This window comes from Silene latifolia, chromosome 6 (assembly GCF_048544455.1).
Source record: "Silene latifolia isolate original U9 population chromosome 6, ASM4854445v1, whole genome shotgun sequence".
Classification (NCBI taxonomy): domain Eukaryota; kingdom Viridiplantae; phylum Streptophyta; class Magnoliopsida; order Caryophyllales; family Caryophyllaceae; genus Silene; species Silene latifolia.
The window spans coordinates 139,720,799-139,728,835 of record NC_133531.1 but is presented as its reverse complement, the minus strand read 5'-3'; the positions used below and the strand labels follow the sequence as shown (position 1 = coordinate 139,728,835).

The following is an 8,037-nucleotide window of genomic DNA, read 5'->3' as shown; positions in this document are numbered from 1 at the left end:
AAATGCAATGCAAGACATATAAAACCGACTCGAATTGAGTCGGAATGCATGAAAATAGGGAGGGAAGTTGGTGTAAATGAACGTTATATCAACCATGTGGGTAGGTTTCTACCATATTCATATAATATGGTGTTAAACCGACCCGTCTTACCCTTAAGACGGATAGTGTTGGTCTTAAGGAAGACTAATTGGGTAAAATTTAGCCTTGATTTTTCGACAGCTCATTTTTATTTCCCAGCCAAACCCATATTCTAATGAATCTCTTTTGACAGCTCATTTTTCATCTAAAGAACATCCACTAGTGGAAAAATATTTATTTGCGGCTCCAAAAAAGGGCTCTTTTGCGGCGTTTTTGATGTAGCAGCAAATGGAGGGGCCGCAAATAGCAAAGTTATTTGCGGCGTTAACGCCGCAAATAAATGGCTATTTGCGGCGTTTTTTCAAAAAAAACGCAGCAAATAAACAGGCTATTTGAGGCGTTTTTTTAAAAAAAACGCCGCAAATAGGTATAATAAATTTTTTTATTTTTTTTATTTTTTTTTTACAAAAAAAAGTAACCAAACAAATGATTTAAATATAATAACTCTCAAATAGAATGGCAATCTTACATTATTTTTATTCATACATCAAATAGAATAAAACACGTACAAATACACAATACTCCCAAACTAATTACAATGGCACTAAAATACAAAATTAAAAAGTAACTCAAGTTTGATTCTAATCTCAAGCTTCGACCCATAGTATACTACGGCTATAGGACTCCTACGTTCAACAAACCAACTCTTATGTCAACTCTCCAAATGTTCACCGCTCAAAATGATTTTCCTGTAGTGCAAGCTTCTGGACACGAAATGCCATCAATTACAAAGATGATTGATGAGAAATTACTAGGAAATGAAAATAACAAAAGGGGAAACTTCAATTACTTACAGCCAATAGTTCTTGTTTGCGTGGTGTTCGAAAATTTGATGAAGAATGAAGAAAGAATCAGGAACTTTGCTTAACTCGTAGCAGGAACTGAAGAAAACCACGTAATTGCATTGAAATCAGAAAATAACAATAAAAAACATTGCAGTTCTAAAATATAATCTCTGCTTATCCCCTCCACAAACTGCGTGAACTCTTAACAGTTCTTGTAGTCGAGGCATTATGGCTACAGGTTTATTGTTGAAGGCCTACCCAGCTAAAATGGATTTCATGATACTAACCAAACAAGGGAATTTGTCGTCTTCCCTATACAAAACAAATCAACTGAACATACAGTTAAAGAGTGTCATCTGCCAACAAATGACATGGGTGTATCTTCCTGTTTAAGGTTCAAATCAGGTGCCTAAATCTGTTTGAAGTCAGGCAAGTACAAGTGTACAACATGAGCTCAAGAGGCAAGATGGCAATCAAAAGTTCAAAGTAACAGATATTCAGAGCCTGTTAGTTTATGCAAAGATATATATATAAGTAGGAGATTGACAGAGTAAAACAAACCTCAGTTTGGAACTCTTTCTTACCCTGCCTAGAATTGGAAGCTAAGACTTTAACCGCCACCACTCCACCAACTGGCATCGAAGCCTTGTATACCCAGCTCAAGAAACTGATGCAGGCTAGATGCGTGTTGATTTGTAGCATATTTTGTTCGTCCTAGAACTGGCCAGGTGAATGATGCTTGCAGGCCTGTTGCAAGCTTCATTAATTCAGGATTCCCTAATCCTTGTACATCTTGGCAGAAGGGAAAACTATGTCATAAGTTAAACTAGGGAAACAATTACTTACATCTTGACGAGTACAGAAGGGAAGTCAAATTTCCACAATCAAACAAATTCCATTAGTGATAACGATCAAATTTTGACGAGTACAATTACCAAAGGCAACTTGCATCTTATCCAAGAATGACAGACACAGAGTAATATAGAACTGATGAGCATTATTTATACTGCCAAAAAATGTTTTTCTCAACGACCCATTCTAAGTTAAGTGTTACTTATTCTTATATATGTTGTAGTGAAATAATTAGACCAATTTCAGCAACTGAATGAAAAATTGAAGCAATAAAAATAAATCAAAAGCAATTAAATGACCTTACTAACAATACTGATGGTATCAAATTAAGTACCTTCATGTGAGCAGCAGCCTTGTCAGTAAAAATACCAGTGGACTCACCAACAAAATCGGCTACAGTCTGGCCCCATGGGATCTCCTCATGGTTCCTGTCATTACAAAAGGAAAAACGCAACAAAAAGATACAAAATAATCATTTGTCTAAAATAATTAACACTTCATGTATCCATGAGAAGGATATATATTGAAGTCAGCCATTGAGGAAAGCATTTGGAACAGCATACTTGAACAGATTAAAATGAAAGACTATCTATGACTATAATAAGTAGTCTTATACTCAGCATACATCAACCGAAAGGCTAACAAAACACATGTTGGGTCATGAACAAACTTCAGAAGTAATGATACATTGATATCAAAATTATCCAACTAGAGCCTATCAGTACAAGTTGGCATAGCTGGTAGTATGATTTAGCACCATTACATGTCAATCGTCATCTTTGTATCATTGCATGTCAACCTCTCAATTGCACGGCTAGTTAAATCATTCGAAATTTGAATCATCAGCTGGATGTCCACTACTGTCCACTACTGCTTTATCCATAAAAGGAATTATTAGCACAAGCTACATAACCAGCAATAAAGAACAAAGACTTTAACTTTGTCCAGGTAACACTAGTCGCCAATTTGCTCATATTATGTTCAAATCAATGGGTTTCCTATATTTCATAAATTGTCACAAAAAAAATCAAATAAAAGCTATATAAATAGTACCCATAAGCATTGATGCATCAAAATTCTACCTTTAGAATGATCACCACTGCAACTATATAACAAGCCATGGCAAAGCGTAAACCTGTTAATTAACAAAATAAAAGTATTGCTTAGTAATCAATTAAGAGGATAAATTATATATGTCCGTATCCAACCTAGCCTGCTTTTCTTTCATGTCATGACACATGCATTTATTTCGAAGATAAAAGTTTTATTTCCTTCTTAATTCCAGTGACATAAGGAGTCGGGATCAAATGTAATGGTCTGTGATGCTGAGTAAAGATAGCTCACCAGTTTCCATTGCTTGTTCAATGTTGAAGCATTTACAGTGTACAAGTAACCTGCCAGTTATGTGCATAAGTTAGAAGAATAACTTAGTAAGAACAAAATGGCTAAAATACAGTACTAATCAATCTACTTAGCAAGGCTGATTAACTTGGTGAAAGATACCAATTGAATGTTTTAATAATCTAAAAACCCAAATGAATATTTTAAAAATCCATTCATCAACGACAATTGTTTTTGAGCTAAAAACACTTGCTATAGGGTTAACTGGATAAAAAAAAACAAGGCTAAAACCCTAATTATACGAGAACTTTGATTCTATACAAAATCCCTGATTCAATTGGAAACCCTAATTCATAAACACATGTATTTTAATCGAATTTCGTGGCTGAAAATTACTCAACTATAATTAGCATAAAAATTAGGTATAATCTGAATTACATGACGATGATTCATTTTGAAATATAAATGATTATCAAAAGCAAGTAATTTGACTATGAGGGGAAGCACAACCATGACGTTCTTCCAGGGCGCAGTAGTAGTGGTTACAATTTGTTTGTAAAGCTACCCAACTATTCAAGCAACATGAAGCCTTATAGTAACAAAACAGGAAAATTCTAAACAAAATCCCTAATCTCTAATTCAATTAGAAAACAAAATTCAAAAACAAATAATTGTTGAAAAAGGACATGAACCCAGAAATACAAGAGTGAAACAAAAATTCATAGCCGTAAATGGTCTTATTCAGTCCAGTAGACCTGAAGATTGTCTAAAACTGCTCGACATATAACTATAATCTATGATAATTTACTGAATAAAAATCCCCCAATTCATTAATCATAAACCCTAACTAAGTTAAATGAAATTATTCAGTAAGAATGTATACCTAACATAAACATCGAGTTGTTGTGTGGCAGCTGCGACCATCGGCGGTGGGAGAACACTAGATCTGGTGGAGGCCGTGCGAGAGAAAAGAGTAGTATGAGTGGGAGTGGTGGTGCGCCGTTTGAAACGAAGATATCGTGGACTCTGGATCGTGATAGAGAATCAAGGTGATGTCGGGATCTACCTCGCCATGGCTTGGATTGACGGTGGCGGGAGGTGGGTGATGAGTGGTCTGTGAAAGTGTCTCAAGGGAGGAGGGGAGTGAGGATTGAGGAAACGGTAGTATGTGAGAGGGAATGACGGTGGGTATCACCGTATCAGTCTATCAGGCATGCGAAATTTTAATTTTAAGTAAACTTATTTGAGGCGTTTATTGGGCCATACGCAGCAAATAGCTTATTTGAGGCGTTAATTCTAAAAAACGCCTCAAATACTTTTCTATATGCCTCAAATAGAGAGCCGCAAATAAATATTTTTCTACTAGTGATCAATCACCTCAAATAGTCAAATGATGTCCAAATACTAAGGACACGCGCCAGACACGTGCCCAAATAAAAGTAGAAAGTTAGACACAACTTTATAGGTGTCCGACACGTTTAAACGTGTGCGTCCGACAAGTGTCGGTGTCCGACACGGGACTGATTAAGGAAAGTGTTAGTGCTATCTAGCAACCCAACAAAAGAAAGGAAATACAAGGCAGCAAAATGAAGGCCAGCTCACCGATAGCCCAAGTAAGGTGGTTAAGAAAGGGAGCCAATGAGTGGGCACCAATTTCAACTATTCATTAGGAATGGTAGGGGATAAGGATAAAGTGGCTAGATAATACGATGTTTTCAAAGTTATGTTCTTATCTTAGGATTAAAGTGTTGTGTTTTACTTTGGATTTTAAAAGAAGTTACTTAAAATTAAAGGGTTATTTAATAAAAATACTTTATACTATCAGTTTTCAAAATGTCACAAAACACGAGTTCATTTTGGGTTCGTTCCAGTTTTCAAAATGTCAGTTCCAAAAAGCAGGTACTTAAACTTTACGAGGGGACAAACATCACCGCTTAAAAAATCCTCTCTAGAAACCCCCAAAAAATCCCCAATCCCATCGCCTGTCTCCGCAGCCAATTTGAAGCAGCTCTCTCACCGGCGACCTCATCATCAAATTTTACAAGTCGTCGACGAGTGTTTCTATCTATCACTTGTTTTCTCGACGGTAGAGAGGTTGGCTTCATCTACTCTAAAACCTTTTCTTTCTCCCCCTTTCTTCCTGGTATGCGACTTTTTGTTTTTTGGGGTTTCCTTTCTCTCTTTTAGATTAGTTGTCCTAATTAATAGTGTTTGTCGTCGTCTATTTTGCTGATAGTTCCGTTGCGGGATAGAGTTTGATTAGCTAGTTGTTGATTTTAGTTGTGCTCCTGTTTATTTGCTAGTTTAATCCTCGCTTTTACTAATGGATTATCAAGCTTTACTTCTGAAGCTTTGTGAACTGTTTGTTATGGATGATGCTGATATGGATGATGTTGTTTTTATTAACTGGATTATGAATATGAGGGAGCCATTGATTTATAACATTCATATGATGAAAGATAGGGGTAATTCCCTTTTCAAAGAGGGAAATCTTTCTTTAGTTGTTAGCATCTATAAACAAGCTCTCCAGTTCTTCTGTTTCCTCGGAATTCCTTGTACACATGACCAGTAGGCTGCCACTTCCCTTGCCCTAACCCTTGTTCCCAATTTAGCGGCATGTGAGTTGAAACTCTCTCATTACAATCAGGCGTGGTGTTATTGTAATATTATCTTGAACTTTGATCCCTGTAATGTGAAAGCCTTTTATCTTAGAGGTTTAGCTTTTCAGAATTTGCATTTCCTTGTGGAGGCCCTAGATGATTCTGAGCATTCCTTGAAACTTGACCCGAATAATAAGGACGTGGCTCGTTAGCTTCATTATGTGTTTGATTGTCTTGCTTTGAAACGAGCAATGACAAAAAGGGTAAGAAACCTCTTCTTCAGGTTGAAACGGATACTAAGGTTGATGCGGATACTAAGTTACAGCCCCTTGTTGAAGCGGATGAAGCCTCTTGTAGTAGGGGCTATTATTGAACAATGACATGGATTGTGATAATAATAATAAAAGTAGTAGGATCTCAGATGAGGTTATGGAGTCCGACTCCATTGCTAAGAGTTGCCCTCCCTCGTTAGGGCAATGTGCTAGTCAACCTTCCGCTACCATATCTACCAAATTTAGCTTCTCCAACAAAAACCATGCCCACAAAAAATTATGTCTATTTTCAAAAGACTATGACAACTTGATGTCAGGAAAGAATCTGCAAATTTATCATCCAAAGTCGGGGGCTTAAATGAAATTTTGCCCCCTTTCTTCTAAACCTTCTATCTTGACGGGAACTCCCCAGGATAAGCTATATTGGGAAGTAGTAGTTCCCTCCGCTTCTCCAATGCCTTTGAATCTTTGTCCGTCAACGGGCTTTAGGCCGTCTAAAAATTTTGATATTTTTGTTGATGAGGAAGTTAGTAATCTTAATGTTAAGAGACCACGTTTGTCCCAAAAGGAGAGTCCAAGTTTTAATAACTCGGTTTCTGAAGTGGCATCGCTTGATAGCACTGTTATGGAGCCCTCTGTGATGAACGATTCTTCTCCCTTGCAGAATCAGACTCCTTTTATTTTCCCGGCATTTTCCAATGCATGAGGCAGGTAGCCGATGCAGCAGCCCTAGATGATCAGTGAATCATCCTAGTGCCAGCCATCGCATGGGTCGGGATCGAGCCCAGTTAAAGAATAAATCGCTAATGTTGGTTAAAGGTTTTGTTTTTTGCAGGTTTAAACCCAAGAAGCTGGAAAAGAAGACACTAGAAATGATTGTGAGCTATAAATGGAAACATGAAAGTTCAATTCACTTCGACAACCTTTACCATTATCCGCTTAAGAAGCGTCGACTATGTGTGACTGAGTCTTTTTGTACTTTTACTTGTGCTAGTTACTTATCTACTTCCTCCGTTCAACTCCACTCTACCACTTTCAATTTTCTACACTATTCACAAATAAACATTCAATTTCAATTTTCTCTTAATACATAAGTGAAAATATATTGATATGAAATCTTGTTTAATCTGTCTTTACGAGTACATTAAAAATATATAATTTTTATAATTTTTGCAAATACGTCGCTAACGATATTTACCGCGTAAAATACGCGTTGGCAAACGTAATAAGGTAAAGTGGTAGTGGAGTTGAATGGAGGAAGTACTAGTTTAGGGGTCTCTCTTGTCCCTCCAGTTTGTTTTATAACAGGTTTGTATAGAAAAAAGAACATACATCAGATATACTACCTCATATTTTATTTGTTTTTGAGCATATGTATTTTTTTTTTGAGCTTATACCACAAATTTTATTTGTTTTAGAGCATGTATACTTTTTTGAACTTATTAAAGTTAATAAGTTAAATTTTAAATTTTTTTTCCATCAAAACTTAAATTCAACTAAGGTTATTTGTATTTTTTTTGAGTTTCATTGTAATTTTTTGAGCTTAATGTTTAAGGAATGAACTTAAAAACTTTATAATAAAACTCAATTTTTAAAACAAAACGCAAAAACTTTATTACAATGCTCATAAACTACACAATTGGTGATATTACATCGGATATATAATCCACTTACCACAGGTTTGTATGCACTCGGATATTTGAAGTCTATATATAAAAATATCACACTTTAGTCAAAAAACAAAGAAGGTACCCAAACTGAATATAAATCCGGTCAGGGTATTCAGTTTTGCTATTAGGGTAGGAATTCAATCGTCTATTATACCCCATCAAACAGGTTTTCCTCATCTTAAATTACTTCGCGTAAGAATGAATTAGTTAGATAAGAGTACCAAAGTGAGCATGTTTGGAAACCAGTCACATGTTTTTAAAATTCCAAGTCAAGTAAAGAAGATCTTACAGCTTCTACCTCTGTCTTGATTTGTTTGTTTGATTAAATCCAATGACAATGCTATTGCAATTTCGGTTAACAAAAAAAAGGAACACAAA

General features: G+C 35.9%; 1 long non-coding RNA gene across 6 annotated transcripts; it reads right to left on the bottom strand.

Moving 5' to 3' along the window:
- Positions 1–566: 566 nt before the first annotated feature.
- LOC141587411 (uncharacterized) lies at positions 567–4,391 on the bottom strand. Of its 6 annotated transcripts, none has more exons than XR_012519765.1 (6): positions 4,001–4,391; positions 3,121–3,170; positions 2,111–2,911; positions 1,486–1,716; positions 934–1,020; positions 567–843 (listed from the first exon to the last, which is right to left on the bottom strand). It is a non-coding gene; the product is annotated as an uncharacterized LOC141587411 (long non-coding RNA). The 6 variants fall into 6 exon arrangements; XR_012519767.1 differs by having other exon boundaries at positions 567–840; XR_012519769.1 differs by having other exon boundaries at positions 934–1,716; positions 2,111–2,204; positions 2,859–2,911.
- Between the last annotated feature and the right edge of the window lie 3,646 nt (positions 4,392–8,037).